The 17,512-nt window shown below is 40.3% G+C and overlaps 1 pseudogene across 1 annotated transcript; it reads left to right on the top strand.

Annotated features, from left to right (window-relative positions):
• The first annotated feature begins 2,714 nt into the window (after positions 1–2,714).
• On the top strand, positions 2,715–8,132 carry LOC144579712 (thyroid receptor-interacting protein 11 pseudogene; annotated as a pseudogene). Its single transcript, XR_013527887.1, has one exon. The product of XR_013527887.1 is annotated as a thyroid receptor-interacting protein 11 pseudogene (transcript).
• Positions 8,133–17,512: the final 9,380 nt, after the last annotated feature.

Below are 17,512 nucleotides of genomic sequence, written 5' to 3' on the forward strand. Positions count from 1 at the left end.
GGGGCTAGCTTGCCAGCACATCACTGATTAAGTGACATCATTAGTAAATTCTGTATAAATCTGAATGTTATTATTGCCCAGTAGGTACTACTGCTCCCTTATGGTTTTGAGAAGGCATCCTGATAGTTAAATAAATAAATTGAAATTAAAATAACACTATGGGGTACTTTTAGCAATATATTACCTCATGGGAATCAGTGCATACATTTGTGATCAAAATCTTAATCCTTAGTTTACTCAGATTGATTTTTGGCTCCATGAAAGTAGGAGCTTTCCTTGCTGCTGTAGCCCCCACATGTAGGACAGGTCTGGAATGGAGTAGGCACTTATAAATATTTGTTAAGTGAATAAATAAATGGATAAAAGTGTCCCAAACACTTGCATTTTCAAAAGACTTTCACATCTATTTCCTTTTCTTTTCAAAGCTACCCTTTAAGATGGATGGATAGGTCCTGTTTTATCCCCATTGCGTAGATGAGGAAATGTCAATGCAAAGAGGTGTCTAATTAGTGATTTGCTTCCTTTCATCATATGAAGTCCATTATGCCAGCGTTTCCCAAAATGTGTTCCAGAGATAATAAATCCTGAAGGATGTTAACAGTTAATATGTGCCGAGGGACCCATGGATATATAAGTTTAGAAAACAGTGAAGTAAAAAGATAAAAACGAATTGGCTCATTTACTGCTGGTTTTCTCAGAGCCTTATTAAGAAGTGTGCACTGTGAACCTGGGAGGTGGTGGGGACAGATACAGTGTGCAGCATCTTCCACATTTCACTAGAGTCTGCTTGTTGGGTTTTAAATGATGCCTCCGGCAGTATTAGTGTCAAGCATCACTAGGCAGTACTTTTCAGACTTTCACTTGCACAGGAACTGCCAAGATCTTAATCAAATGAAAATTCTGATGAGGATGGAAGAGGGCCTAGGGTGCGGCCTGAGATCCTACATACATTTTTTCTTTTTATTTGAAACAAGGTGTCACTCTTGCTCAGGCTGGGGTTCAGCGGCATGCTCACAGCTCACTGCAGCCTCAACTTCCTTGAGGTGTGGTGCCACCACACCTAGCTAATTTTTGTATGTTTTATAGAGATGGGTCTTCCTATCTTGCCCAAGCTGGTCTGGAGCTCCTGATCACAATCGATCTACCTGCGTCGGTCCCCACAAAGTGCTGGAATTACAAGTGTAAACCACCAGCCTGGCCAGGGATCTTGTATTTCTAAAAGGCTCTCAGAGGGTATCCAGGCTGCTGCTGGTCCACAGACCACACCTTGAATAGGAAGGCATTAGAACATATAAGAGTGAAGAAGAAATATTTGGCCTCTTATTGACAGAGCAAATGACAATGCTAAAACATCCTACTGACGCTCAGGACCAACTGTTTAAAGAAGCATGTTGTTTAGAGGGTGAGGGAATAAGGGACAAACCTCCATATTATGAGCAAGTTATGGACGAGCATAGAGCAGGACTTAACTAAATAGCTGGAGTAGGGCAGGTCCCTGCAGCTGAAGTCTAGGTGGTGAGTTAATTAATGAAGGACACAGAGATGACTAAAGGACCCTTGATTACTTTGTGGACTAAAGTAGCTTCATTTTTGACGTTAAAACCTAGATTCGAGGAGAAGACAGCAAGGCCCACTACTGGTTCAGAGTTAGTTATTGTTTTTTCTTTCTACCCACCAACTCAACTTTCATGAGTTACTAGTTTTTTTAAATATATATATGTATATATAATATATACATATATATTTATTCAAAATGAAATATAAATATGAGAAGCTGGAAGGGAAAACTGTGGACTGACATAAAAAGGTGTTAACTGACTGGGAGTGATGTCTCACGCCTATAATCTCAGCACTTTGGGAGGCTGATGCGGGCAGATCCCCTGAGGTCAGGAGTTCGAGACCAGCCTGACCAACATGATGAAACCCCATCTCTAGTATAAATACAAAAAAAAAAAATAGCTGGGCATGGTGGCAGGTGCCTGTAATACCAGCTCCTCAGGAGACTGAGGCAAGAGAATCACTTGACCCTGGGAGGCAGAGGTTGCAGTGAGCCGAGATCATTCCACTGCACTTCAGCCTAGGGATACAAAAGTGAGACTCTATTTAAAAAAGAAAAAGAAAGAAAGAAAGAAAGAAAGAAAGAAAGAAAGAAGGAAGGAAGGAAGGAAGGAAGGAAGGAAGGAAGGAAGGAAGGAAAAGAAAGACCATGTTAACCTGCATCAGGTGAGGAAGTAACACTGCACAAATAATCAGCTATTTAAAACCTTCAGAAATGCTCCTATCTCATGTAGATCCATCTTCTTGACCTCATCTGGTCCTTACTCTGGCCTGGAAACCTAACTTGGGTACCTGTGTTTCTCCAGCAGTGGCTGTTCTCTGCTGGTCCCTTGTCCTAGCAGACTCTTCTCTCCTAGTTCCTTGGCAACAGTGTTTTAATAACCCTTGTGGGTCACACAGTTCCTGAGTGCAGAGCTGGGATTAGGCTAATGCAGGTGTGGTAAGACTCCTCCACAATGTATCTATCAATGATTCACTTCTACTAATTATAAGTTGACAACATATTTTTATAACTTATTGAAAGCAAACATGTTAATAACTCAAGAATTTTTTGTGGATGAAATTTTTATCATTGTAAAGAAATAATTTTGCCTAACTTTATATTTTTTCCCTTGCGTTCTTTGGGTTACATTTATTTTGCCATTCCTGCTGTTTATATTTTTATTTTTATTTGTTCATTTTTCTGCAGTATTAATAGATTATTCTCTAGCAATTACATTTCTTAACCCAAAAGGGGAGTATTGTGTTTTTACTGAAGTTTGGATTGGCTGTCAGAATTAATAGGCTTAATTTTACTTGTGTAGTCTTGTTAATGTTGTTGAGTTTTTGTAGGTTTTGATTTTTTAATTAATTTCTTAAGCTTTTCTTATATTGCCTATTTTGTTCCTTTTCATTATTTTTCTGTGTACTAATAGGTACTTATTCTGCTGCAATTATATTACTGATTACATAATAATAAAAAATAGGCTATCCATCCTATATCTTATAGTTGCAGGTGTGTTATGGATTAACATCTTTAACTTTAATTTGAATAAAATTGAGTCCCTGCTAAGAAAAATGAATGAGGCAAGGTATTTAATTCCCTGTTCACCACCATACGTGTGAAAGGCAAACAGTCTGACTTTTCAAAATAGTTGTCAGTGATCAATGCTGAAGATATAACCTATAGTTACAAAGTGGCTGGCTTGGTCTTTGAAATGTAAACAGTGAAAATTTATAAACATGTTTTCTATAAACATCTGCCCATGTACCCTGTGTCATAACACATTCATGCCACTGCCGTCCTTGTCTGTTGTAACATTCGTTGATTAGTGAGTATTTATAGGTGTTTCTGGTAACAAAGTTTGGCTTTGGGCATGGTCAGCTAAGAATAAAATTTAAAATATCATAAAACAACTATGTAGTGCCCAAGAAGACCTTAGGAAATACTCTTTTCTCTTGTTTCTGCCCTGTGTTGTGTTGCTCTGGTATTATCTGGTACAATTGTCACACATGTCAAATGGGGATGAAAAATGAAACAAAGGGCGCTTTTCCCCATTACCCTATATCCTGAAATAGCCAAAATATACACATATGGCACCAGAAGAATGGGGAGTATGCCTTTTTCTAGCTTTTTAAAGAAGTTCAGTGTAGACAAGCTAAATCCAGCTGGGCATTCTGTGGGTCACAAGCATTATTGGTGCAGAATTGAAACCACTGTCTAGAACAGACTCTCAGAACATTTACATGCAAGGTTCAGCTGAAAGCATATTTTTTGTGCTGCCTGAAAGCTTCTCCTTTGAAGGTTATGGTAGCTGCTTAGTGAGTGCTGGTTGTTTTTTTGATCAGTGATACTGAAGTGATGTCGGAGTCTGGGGTAAACACCTGAGGTTCATTGTCTCACGCCAAGGAAACTTGAGTACGCAGACACACAAGAAGTGAGTCTAGGAGTGGAGGTTTAACAGGCAAAAGAAAGGGAAAGGAGAGCAGCTCTCTCTCCTGTAGAGAGAGAGGGTCACCTGAGGGAGACTTTCAGCCCATAGCAAAGTGCACCGGATTTTGTAGACTGGCTTGAGGAGGTGGTGTCTAATTTACAGAGGGCTGAAAGATTGGTTGGACCAGGTGTGAAGTTTACGTAGCACGTGAAGAAGCTGGCCACCCCACTCTCATACTTTATTATGCAAATGGGGTCTCTAGTTGGCCAGAGCTGTATTGTCTTCTCCTTACTGTACATGTGGTTGGCAAAGAAAAGGGAAGATTCTAACAGATACCTGAGTTTGGCATTTCTTCAGAATTAGATTGTTACAAGTTTAGAATGGCAGGTGGAGTTTTCCATTCACGTTTTGCTGGTACTGACTCACACCCGGACATTTCTGCTCATGAGCCATAATCTCCGTTCTCTTCATCCTCTTCTCTATCAATTTTTAAAACAACCTAAATTACCTCTGATAACTTTATCTTCTGAGAGTTTTCTCCCTCAATACTTATATTTTTTTAGGCTTGGTTCTGGAAAGGAGATTATGCCTCATGTAAGCTGCTAATTACTTGTGATTCACATAAAAGTATAGTAGTCCTCCCTTTCTCTGTTGGGGATGCATTCCAAGACCCCCAGTGGATGCCTGAAACCATAGATAGTTTTTGTTTTTGTACTAAACATACATATTTATAATTAAGTTTAATTTATAAATTTGGCAAAAGAGAAGACAACTGATAATAAAATAGAGCAATTATATAACTATGTTGTAATAAAATTTATGTGGCTGTTGTCTCTTGCTCGCTCTTAGAATATATTAGTGAACTGTACTCACCTATTTTCTGCTCGTGGTAGACTGTGAATAACTGAAACTTCAGAAAATGAAACTGGGGATAAGGGAGGACTACTGTACTACTTTATACACCTGACTTGTGTATCTATTTACTGTACTACTTTATACACCTGATTTGTGTATCTATATATTGTTCTGTGGCAATTCACATTGAAACCTTTAAATAAGTACCATCACCTGCCTTTGGACTTGCAGATGCCCATTAAGTCTCAGAAGAAAGAGGAGCAGCATCATAAGTAACATCACTGCAGGTTCTCCAGAGATGAGAGATCTTCCTGCACACAATGGAGGTCTCAGTCAATGAGGTTTTCTGGTTCCAGTTCAGTATCAATCACACCACTAGAGGGCGCTGCCTCCCCCAGCGATTTCCTTGTTGACAGTTTGCAGCTCAGGATCCTGTCTCCTTTTACTCCTTGGAACCTGTGAAAATGCTGAATTCCTTTTGTAGGAGGTCTGGAGCTGGGAATGACAAGGGGTAGCCCACAACTTCCTGTCTTCTCTGTTCTCCCATCACCTCACTAAAACTAACAAGATTCTGGTTCTTAACTGCTTGGAAAAGGGAATGGGAAAGAAATCTTACAATAAAATTATATGGGTAATTGATATAATATGAAAATTGTAGTGTTTTGAAACCCCTTTATATGTATATAGGTCTGGCTCAGGCCAGAACTAAATTTGGTTGTCTGCAAGTTTTGCTGTGATTACCTGTAGTTTCTAATATATTTGGAAGATTAGAAGTCTTAATAACATGTTGAGAAATAAAACAAGATGTTTTGCAAAACTTATTTCAGGGAAAAGACATCTTAATTAAAGCCAAAAGTGATCAATTACTTTCTTCCAATGAAAATTTCTCTAACAAAGGAAATGAAAACAAACTTTTGAGGCAGGAAGTCAAAAACCTGAAGGAGAGAATATTAATTCTGGAGATGGACATTGGCAAAGTAAAAGGAGAAAAGGAAAACATAGTAGAAACATCCAGAGAAAAGGAAACAGACTATCAAGCATTACAAGAGACTAACATAAAGTTTTCTATGATCCTGGGAGAAAAAGAGTTTGATGCTATTCAATGAAGGAGAAGGCTCTTGCTTTTGAAGAGCTATTGAAAGAAAAAGAACAGGGCAAGACTGGGGCGTTAAATCAGCTTGTAAATGCAGTTAAATCAATGCAGGAGAAGATAGTTGTGTTTCAACAGAAGAGAGACCAAGTCATGTCGTCCCTGAAACAAAAGCAAATGGAAAACACTGCCCGACAGAATGAGGTTCAACGTTTACATGACAACAAATTTCAGTCAAACCAGGAGCTAGAGAGATTGCGTAATCATCTTCTAGAATCAGAAGATTCTTATACCCGTGAGGCTTTGGCCGCAGAAGATAGAGAGGCTAAACTAAGAAAGAAAGTCACAGTATTGGAGGAAAAGCTAGTTTCATCCTCTAATGCAATGGAAAATGCAAGCCATCAAGCCAGTGTGCAGGTAGCATCATTGCAAGAACAACTGAATGTAGTCTCCAAGCAAAGAGATGAAAGTGTGCTGCAGCTTTCTGCCCCTCAGGAACAAGTAACGCAGTATGCTGTGTCACTGGCCAACCTGCAGATGGTACTACAGCGTTTCCAACAAGAGGAACAAGCTATGTATTCTGCTGAGCTAGAAAAGCAAAAACATCTTAGAGCTGAATGGAAGAAAAAGGAGGAACATCTGCAAAGAACAGTTATCATTACAGGAACATTTGGATGAAGCAAATGCTGCATTGGAATCAGCATCAAGATGTACAGAACAAATTGTAGAACTTAGAAAACAAAACGAGGTCCGACCAGAAATGCCGGTGATGTACAAAAGAAATTGACGAACTTAGCAAACACCTCAGAAAGAAAAGTGGACGAAGTCCTAATGAGAAACCTGTTCATTGGTCATTTCCACATGCTCAAAAATCAGCGTCATGAAGTGTTACGGTTGATAGGGAGCATCCTGAAGTTGAGAAGCAACTTTAGCAAAGTCTCAGGATAGAAAATCAATATGCAAAAATTACAAGCATTCCTATACACCACCAATAGCAGACAAACAGACAGCCAAATCATGAGCAAACTCCCATTCATAATTGCCACAAAGAGAATAAAATACCTAGAAATCCAACCAGCAAAGGATGTGAAGGACCTCTTTAAGTAGAGGTACAAACCATTGCTCATGGAAATAAGTCAGGTCACAAACAGGTGGAAAAACATTTCGTGCTTATGGTTAGGAAGAATTAGTATCATGAAAATGGCCTTAATTCCCAAAGTAATATACAGATTCAATGCTATCCCCATCAATCTACCATTGACCTTCTTCACAGAACTGGAAAAAAACCACCTTAAACTTCATATGGAACCAAAAAAGAGCCCACATAGCCAAGACAATCCTAAGCATAAAAGCTGGATTCATACTATACTACAAGGCTACAGTAATCAAAACGGCATGGTACTGGTACCAAAACAATGATATAGACCAATGAAACAGAACAAAGGCCTTGGAAGTAAAACCACACAACTACAACCATCTGGTGTTTGATGAGCCTGACTAAAGCAAGCAATGAGAAAAGGATTCCCTGTTTCATAAATGGTGTTGGGAAAAACCGGCTTGCCATGTGCAGAAAGCTGAAACTGGACCCCTTTCTTTCACCTTACACAAAAATTAACTTCAGATGGATCAAAGATTTAAACATAAGACCTAACACCATAAAAACTCTAGAAGAAAACCTAGGCAATACCATTCAGGACATAGGCATAGGTAAGGACTTCATGACTAAAACACCAAAAGCAATGGCAACAAAAATCAGAATAGACAAATGAGATCTAATTAAACTTAAGAGCTTCTGCACAGCAAAAGAAACAACACTAGAATGAACTGGCAATAAACAGAATGGGAAAATATTTTGCAAGCTGCCCATCTGACAAAGGGCTGATATCCAGATCAACAAAGAACTAAAGCAGATTTACAAGAAAAAAACAAACAACCCCATCCAAAAGTGGTCGAAGGATATGAACAGACAATTTTCAAAAGAAGACATTTATGTGGCCAACAAACATGAAAAAATGCACATCATCACTGGTCATTAGAGAAATGCAAATCAAAACCACATTGAGATACCATCTCACGCCAGTCAGAATGGTGACTATTAAAAAATCTGGAGACAACAGATGCTGGTAAGGATGTGGAGAAATAGAAACGCTTTTACACTGTTGGTGGGAGTGTAAATTAGTTCAACCATTGTTGAGTCTGGTGATTCCTCAAGGATCTAGAAATAGAAATTCCATTTTATCCAGCAATACCATTAATGGGTATATACCCAAAGGATTATAAATCATTCTATTGTAAAGGAACATGCACACGTATGTTCATTCAGCACTGTTTACAATAGCAAAGACCTGGAACCAACCCAAATGCCCATCAATGATAGACTGGATAAAGAAAATGTGGCACATACACACCATGGAATACCATGCAGCCATAAAAAACATGAGTTCATGTCCTTTGTAGGGACATGGATGAATCTGGGAACCATCATTCTCAGCAAACTGACATAAGAACAGAAAACCAAACACCACATGTTCTCACTTATAGGTGGGTATTGAACACATGGACACAGGGAGAGGAACATCACACACTGGGGTCTGTTGGGGGGTGAGGAGCCAGGGGAGAGACAGCGGGGGGTGGGAAGGTTAGAGAGGGATAATATTGGAAGAAATGCCCGAATGATGGGGGGATAGAGGCAGCAAACCACCATGGCAGGTGTGTATCTATGCAACAATCCTGCAGGTTCACCACATGTACTCCAGAACTTAAAGTATGATAATTTTTTAAAAATTTAGAAAATTTGTAGCCTAATAATGCCATAGAAAAGAAAAACCTATTTTCTGAAGAGAAATTCAAGCCAGCTGCAGAAATTTGCATAAGTAATTAGGACCCAAATATTAATCACCAAAACAATAGGGAAAATGTCTCCAGGGCATGTCAGAGGTCTTCATGGCAGCGCCTCCCATCATAGCTTCAGAAGCCTAGAAGGAAAATAAGGTTTTGTGGGCCAGCCCAGGGCCTTGCTGTCTTGAGACTTTGTACCTTGCGACCCATCCATGCCTAAAAGGGACCAAGGTATAGCTCAAACCTTTGCTTTAGAGGGTGCAAGCCCCAAGCCTTGGTGGTTTACATGTGGTATTGGGCCTGCGAGTACACAGAAGTCAAGAATTGAAGTTTGGGAAATTCGTCTAGATTTCAGATGGTGTATGGAAATGCCTGGATGTCCAGCTAGAAATGTGCTGCAGAGGTGGAGGTCCCATGGAGAACCTTTGCTAGGGCAGTGTGAAAGGGAAGTGTGGGGTGGGAGCCCCCACACAGTCCCCACTGGGGTACTGCCTAGTGGAGCTGTGAGAAGAGGGCTACCATTTTCCAGACCCCAGAATGGTAGATACACTGACAGCTTGCACCATTCACCTGGAAAACTGTGGACTCTCAATGCCAGCCCCCGTGAAAGCAGCAGGGAGGGGGACTACAACCTGCAAAGCCACAGAAAGGAAGTTGTCCAAGGCTATGGGAGCCCACCTCTTACATCAGCATGACTTAGATATGAGACATGGAGTCACATGGCACTTTAAGGTTTAATGACTGCCCAGCCAGATTCTGGACTTGCATGGGACCTGTAACCCCTCTGTTTTGGCTAATGTCTCTCATTTGAAACAGGAACATTTACCCAATGCCTGTACCCCCATTGTATCTTGCAAGTAACTAACTTGCTTTTGATTTTACAGGCTCCTAGGCAAAAGGATTTCCCTTGTCTCAAATGAGACTTTGGACTCAAACTTTTGAGTTAATGCTGGAATAAATTATGACTTTGTGGGATGTTGGGAAGGCATGATTGGCTTTGAAATATGAAAGGTACGTGAGATTTGACAGGGCCCAGGCTGGAATGACATGGTTAGGGTTTGTGTCTCCACCCAAATCTCATTTTGAATTATAATCCCCATAATGCCCATGTGTAAAGGCAGAGACCAAGTGAAGGTAATTGGATCCTAGGGGCAGTTTACATGATAGTGAGTAAATTCTCACAAGATCTGATGGTTTTATAATTGTTTCGTAGTTCCTCCTGCATTCATTCTCCTTCCTGACGCCTGTGAGAAATTGCCTTGCTTCCCCTTCCGCCATAATTTTAAGTTTCCTGAGATCTCCAGCCATGCAGAACTGTCAGTCAATTAAACCTCTTTCCTTTAGAAAGTACCCAGTCTCATCTCAGGCAGTTCTTTGTAACAGTGTGAAAATGGATTAATACTGTGTGTGTGTGTGTAAATGTGTGTTCTTTATTGCATATGATAAACAGCCTTACATACACACATACATATCTACACACACATGTAAATGACATGTGGAAAACAGTGACACTAGGAAAAACAAATAAAGTATAACTGTATTGTAAAAAAGATACTGAAAGGGTACAGTTGGTCCCCCACCCATCTGCTCTCACAGGGACAGTACATCTTTAACACAGATGCTATGGATGAGCCACCTGAAAAATGAGGGTAAATTTCACCCTCCTCTCAGTCCTTTCACATCTTGAGTTAATCATATTCATTTTTTAAAAAAGCACAACGATTTCTTTCTCATAGGCAGAGAAGGCTCTAAGTCTATAAAATGGGCCCCTTAGGGATAACACAAAGAATGGACGTCAAGCAGTGTCAGCTTGTTGATGTTATTCATTACGTGTACTTACAGATAATGTCCCACCAAATCTGGGTTTGCTGGGATACGCAGTGGTGGATTTCTGATCCCCTTTGTGTATCCAACAGCCTGGCAGCTTCTTTTCTAAGCTGGTATAGAGTTCCACCTAAAATGCATTTTGGATTTATTGATAGGATCATTAATGAGTATCTGAAATTCTTACATGCACAGAGACAATCATTAGTACAGCAAAACGAAAACTGATTCTTACTTCCTGACTTCTGCACAGCAGCTGCGCTGACCTCTCACTTTCCTTTCGGAGGATTCTAGGAGAGGACTAAACGACCCTGAACACATGCTACATGTCCCCTTCTGCTGTAGGTTCAGACATAGGTTTTGGAATGGATGCAGAGAGCTGCTTAAGAAACAGCTCAGGGGAAGTAGGAGAACAGCTTCCTGGTTTTCCAGTTGATGTGGTTTTTGATCCAAAACAAGGCACAGATAACATGGGGGTACTAGGATTTGTGCTGTTTACTTTCAGGGAGCAGAGTAAACAATACAGGATTGTGCTTTTCAGCTCAACCCCACCGACACTGTAGTTGAGCAAGCTTCCCCCAACACATTTATTTGGTGCTATTGCTTGTATTATTCTTTCTATTTATTCCCCAAGTTATTTTAAAGAGCTATTAGGGCAGTTCTGAGGTATTGCTGACATACCTGCCATGAAGTTCATACATCCCCTCTCCATATGACCTACCTGGAGTCCTGACCACCACCTTTGTGACAGTAATAGCCTGTCATTAGCTCTTCCTGCCTCTGATCTTTCCCCACTAAACCAAGATAATAGCAGATCACCATAGACACCATTTTCATTGAGGAAGAGCTAATAATAATGCTCCAATACCTTACAAATAGCTTGAAGCACTTCATCATTTACTGCCCTTTGCTCAGGTTTTTCTTTCCTGGTTTTGAATAAACCGCTCCATCATCTGGAGGAATCTAACCACCTAGTAACATGATGATCCTTCCAGGAAAGGGGACCTTGAGACAGTGCCTTGGCCATTTTCTCCAGGTCTGATGTGGCTCTTTGCTCTTGCTCGCCCCTCCTTTCCTGATAATCATTTGTTTTTGTTCCCTCAATGTTACAACAGCTCTATATCTCTGTATAATATATAGCCATGTCATAGAGCATAGAATTTATGAATAATTTTAAGTTGATCTTTGATATTTAGTTTTATGAATGCCTAGCTGGTGTGCTAAGCAGACATGGTTTACGTAATAGTCAGATGTCAATCACATCCCTCTGTTTCCTCTAGGCTCTCATGCTAAGTTGTACTGTACTTTGTACACACTATGTATTAATACATTGTTTTTCAATAAATAAATGCTAATGTATGGCTGAATGAATAACAGAGAAGAAAGAATTGTGACAAGTAAAAGTGAAGAGGCGATAAAGGTGAATAGAAAGTTATATCTTAACATGATTTTTCTATCACTCAAATTGGCCAAAGTTTCTGAATGCATATAGTCAACTGGTCACCAGATATCCTTGAAGCATCAAAAATGACCATTTGAATTTGAAATTTAAAAACAATCCAGTCAAAAGCATGAAAATAACTTGGTGTCATATGACAGGAAAGTACCTCACAAGATTCAATAGCCAAGGTCCTAGGCCAGGAAATTTTGACACCAAATTTTACATTAAGTTTTCCATAAAAATTAGAGAGATGTCACAAGAGATCAAAACCACATAGATGCAAGTAAAACTTCAATAGAACTTATGCTGTGGGAACCCTGTGATTCCCTGCACGAATGTAAGGAGCTGCTTTGAACAGTCAGGCTAGGATGCCTGTGATGCTCCTGATCCAGCTGCTAGCTACCTGGCTGGCCACCTGTTAACATAACAAAAGACGCTCAGGCAATTTCTCAATTTCTCTGCTATGATTGTTCTAGGACATTTTTTCGTCATCTTTGATTAGAGCAGGTATTTCATCATCTTTCATTAGACCAGATAACATGCAGACACAGGATGTGACTCCTCAAGATCAAGAAAACATCCATTCTAAATACCTGCTCTCAGAAAAAGAAGTAAGGATAATGGTATTAATTTTAGTAAGTTTCAGCAGTTGTAATGCAGACAATACCTAACTTAGGATGGTTCAACTCATGCTTTTTTGACTTTATGATGGTGTGAAAATGATACACATTCAGTATAATCTGTACTTCAAATTTTAAACTTTGATTTTTTTTCTGGGCTAGTGGTATGTGCTACTCTCCTGGGATGCCAGGCAGTGGCAGTGAGCCACAGAACCCAGTTAGCCACGTAAAAACAGCACGACTTTACAGTGTAAGTGGTAAAAATTTATCATTAGCTTATTCCTACAAAATGCCCATTTTTGACTTACAATATTTTAACATTATTATGTTGCGAAGCATTGTACTCACCTGCATAGCTATCAATGATGCATGTTTCCAGACCTCAGCAATGTTACTAACTGACAACCAATCTGAAGTTTGACACAAAATTTAATCACTGCAGTTCAAAGGCCCACGTAAAAAATGCATGTAATGTCTATCTTAGTCCATTCAGACTGCTATAACAAAATATTTTAGGCTGGGTGACTTCTAAATAGCATAAATTTATTGCTTAGAGACTCTGGCAGAGTTGGTTTCTGGTGACAGCTCATTCCTCTTAGGGTGCACCTTCTGTGTATTCCCACATTACAGAGGGGCAAAGCTCCCTCACACCTCTTTTATAAGGAGACCAATTCCATTCATGAGGGTTCCCTCCTTATGGCCTAATCAACTCCCAAAGGCCCCACCTTCTACTGCCATCTTCTTGGTGATTAAGTTTCTATGTACAAATTTTGAATAGGACATAAAAATTCAAACCATAGCAAGGTCTCTGTGGCTAAAATGGCAGAGTGGATACATGATCTAGTAGCAGGAGCTGCAGAAGACTTTGGTAACACACCTTATAGAAAGCTACAAGGCCTATATACCTCTGCAACAGGGATGGCCGCATTCCAAGGTTCAGTACTCTTAAGTGTTATGAAAACTTAAGACACACAAATTAATCTGAAATTCATTTCATTTAAGATAAAAATCTGTTATTTTTTGAGGCGACAGGGATGATGTGATATCAGATGCAACTGGATGTATCCACACAGCATGGTAGGGAACTCCATGAGTTTAGTAACTAAGGTAGACAAGGGTGATTTGACAACATGGAAAGAATACTAAAGTGAGAGAATGATCCTTTTTATACCTTACATATGTTCAGAAGCAAAAGATATACCATAGAGGTGGGAGAGACTCTGGTGAGAAACCAGAAATTTATGGCTAGATGGAATTAGGTAAAGGGAAGCTGTTATCTCAGTTCTACTCAATCTGATGAAATTGAGCTCATTTCACTTACTCATTGATTTTTCAGGTACTAAGTTTCTGACTTTGCTGAGCCAGCATCTTACATGCTGCACCACAAAGGAAAAGCCAGTGACTGCTCATGAGGAGCTTAAGGTCCAGTAAACTACATGAGAAAATGGACTACATGAGAAAATGGCTCTGTCAAGGTCACCACTGTATGCCCGGTGCTTTGTATAGAGCAGGCACATAACAGGTGTACAAAACAGTCACGGAATGAATGAATAGTGGGAGAGTATATTCTAGGGCTTGCAAAGTAGCACTGAGAACTGGATATAGCCAGGAAATAGGTTTTACTGAGGAGAATCATTTTTCGGTTTTTCATTGGCAATCCTTCAGTCAGGTGTTCTCACCAATTGACAGCAGCCTCCAGCAAAACCAAACATCTCTGATTTCTGCCATGTGCAGAAGCTCACATCTGTGATCTCAGCACTGGGAGGATCACTTGAGTCCAGGACTTCCAGACCAGCCTGGGCAGCAGGGCAAAGCCTTATCTCTACAAACATTAGCTGCGCATGGTGGTAAGCACCTGTAGTCTCAGCTACTAGGTAGGCTGAGGTGGGAAGATCAGCTGAGACTGGGAGGTGGAGGCTTCAGTGAGCCATGATCACTCCACTGCACTCAAGCCTGGGTCACAGACTTAAACCCTGTCTCAAAACAAACAAAAAACCCAAACTAACCATCTCATACCTGCTGCTTCACATATTTTAGATACTTGACTGGGCTCTGGAGACAGTTGAGCTTATAAGCCATAGAAGAGATCAATTATTAACTTTTAATGGTCACTAACATTTATAGAATGCTTATCATGTGCCAAGTACTGTTTTAAGTGCATTGTATTAGCTCATTTAATTTTTGCAGTCATCTAGGAAGTAGGTTTCATTATTATTATCTGTTTGTATGCTCAAAACTATGGTAACACAAGGAAAGACCACCCAGTAGAGTAAGGTAATTGGAGAGGGGTGGTGGTGAAGGAAGTCTGGCCTGAAGAAATGATACTTGAGCTGAGTGTTGAAAGCACAGCATTAACGCATGGTGGGAGGCTTTCCATGCAAAAGGAAGAGCCCACACAGAGTCTAGGCAGCATGAAGGAAAGTGTGGAATGTACACTCAGGGAATGTATATTTCTCAGTAAATCCAGGGAATGGTGGGGAGTTGGGTAAGATATAGGTAAATCCAGGTCACAGGGACCTTGGCTTGCTATGCTGATGGGTTTGGACTGGATTAAAGCTTTTGAGAGGCATGGAAAAACATTTAAAATAGCCACTGATACATTTAGTTTTTCATTATCAGAGCATCACTATGGTGACCATTTGTAGGAAGAAATAGACAAAGCGGTGAGATAAGGTAGAGATGCTCTTGAGGCTGCTGCAGCCATTTGGATGAGGAACCGTGACAGTCCAAGCCAACTGGAAGCAGATGTGGAAGCCAAAGAGTTATTGAAAGAACTGAGGAAAAAAGCGGGAGAGTGAAATAGAGACTATCTGCCAATGATCTGAGTAAGATGGCTGGGAGATTCTACTGAGAGGCCGTGGAGGTTCTGAAGGAAAAATAACACTAGTCTTGGCTCTGCTGGTTTTGATTTTCCTCCAGGACATCCAGGTAGAGATGCACACTGGGTGCCGGATGTGTGGATCTTCAGCATGGGGCCAGCCTGTACTACTGCTAAGCCCAATTCTCTTCTGGACAATTTTCTCCCAAAACATAAGCAGTTATAAGAGAAGAATGTGGGCTCTATGTCATTCCCCATTATTCCTAGTCCCATCCTTTGTTTTTCTAGATCACCAAAATAAAACTCTGGAGTTGTATCAAATAAGTGGATCAAAAAACTTACGAGTCTGCATAGTTTTTTCCAGAAACACTGCCTAGCACAGTCTCTGGTACATAGTTGGACTCAGGGAAAGTGTGTGGAATATGTGCATGTGCATAAATGTATAAAGGAAAAACAGGCACAAAAATGCCAGTAAGGGCTCTCCATGGACCTGCAGTGGACGCACCTCTGCTTGCATCAGCTAACATGCTCATGGGTTGAGAAGATTCTCTAGAGAATTCCACGTGAAAGGGCACTCTCATGTCTGCTGATAGTGTCTAGGCTTTGACTGGGTTCAAGGTGGCATCTGAATGTCACAGATGCCCTCTGCATGAGAGATTTCCCCACTTGAATCTCTTGTCAATGGTAAATTTGAGCATAAAGACAATATGTTCCATAAAACTCTCTGCCTAACCTCTGACCCCCTCTTCAACTCCAAAGCATCACACACCTTCATCTTTATTGCCTTTTCCTGCTTCTTAATTATTCATAGCTTTTATCATCCACATGACATTATGCTCCATATTTATTTATTACCTAACTTCCTGACTAGTTTGTAATCACACTGGGATTGAATATTGGTCTGCTTTCTTCCCCAGTGTTTCACAGAACTTGTAACAGTTCCTGGCATTTAGTAGATTCTCAGTATTTGCCAAGTGCAGGCATCTTTGCACGCCCTGAGCCTCTTGATGTGCCTGGTGCTCCCCAGGCACCAAATGAGTGTTCAATAAATACATTTTGTAGTAGATCCTTCCTCATCTTCCTCTTCATTAAAGTTAAAAATAATTATTATGAAATGTTTCAAATGATCAACAAACAGAAAATACAAGAAAAAACTACTTACAAGTAAATTCATGAGGACAATTGTGGCAAATATTGTGAAACTAGTAAGTAGTAAAAAAGACAGAAGTGGATATGTCCATTCATTCCTCAGAAATGGGTTTAGAAAGGACTGTCGATAATGGATGTCTCCTGTTATCATACTGATGGTCTGTATTACAGACAGCAAGCCGGGCACGGTGGCTCAAGCCTGTAATCCCAGCACTTTGGGAGGCCGAGGCGGATGGATCAGGAGGTCAAGAGATCAAGACCATCCTGGTCAACATGGTGAAACCCCGTCTCTACTAAAAAATACAAAAAATTAGCTGGGCATGGTGGCACGTGCCTGTAATCCCAGCTACTCAGGAGGGTGAGGCAGGAGAATTGCCTGAACCCAGGAGGCGGAGGTTGCGGTGAGCCGAGATCGCGCCATTGCACTCCAGCCTGGGTAACAAGAGCGAAAATCCATCTCAAAAAAAAACAACAACAACAAAAAAAAAAAACACAGACAACAATGGAGAGCTGAAGACACCCTGAAAACAGACAGCGAGGTACAAATAAAATGCAAAGTATACACAATGAAAAAATGTTTCCTGGAGAGTAGAATGATAAAAATTATATTCAGAATACTTTTTAAAATTCATAGGTATATGGTTACTGAAATCCAGTGATAAAATATTAAAAAACAGTGGCAAAGTCATCAATAGTATCTTTTTTGCATAAAGAATAAATTATTATACACTGTACATAATTTGTTTTTTCTTTTTGCGATGAGTTTTGCTCTTTCTGTCCAGGATGGAGTACAATGGTGCAATCTCAGCTCACTGTAACTTCTGCCTCCTGGGTTCACACGGTTCTCCTGCCTTAGCCTCCCAAGTAGCTGGGATGACAGGCATGAGCCACCATGTCTGGCCTAAA

Source organism: Callithrix jacchus, chromosome 16 (genome assembly GCF_049354715.1).
Source record: "Callithrix jacchus isolate 240 chromosome 16, calJac240_pri, whole genome shotgun sequence".
In the NCBI taxonomy this organism is placed as follows: domain Eukaryota; kingdom Metazoa; phylum Chordata; class Mammalia; order Primates; family Cebidae; genus Callithrix; species Callithrix jacchus.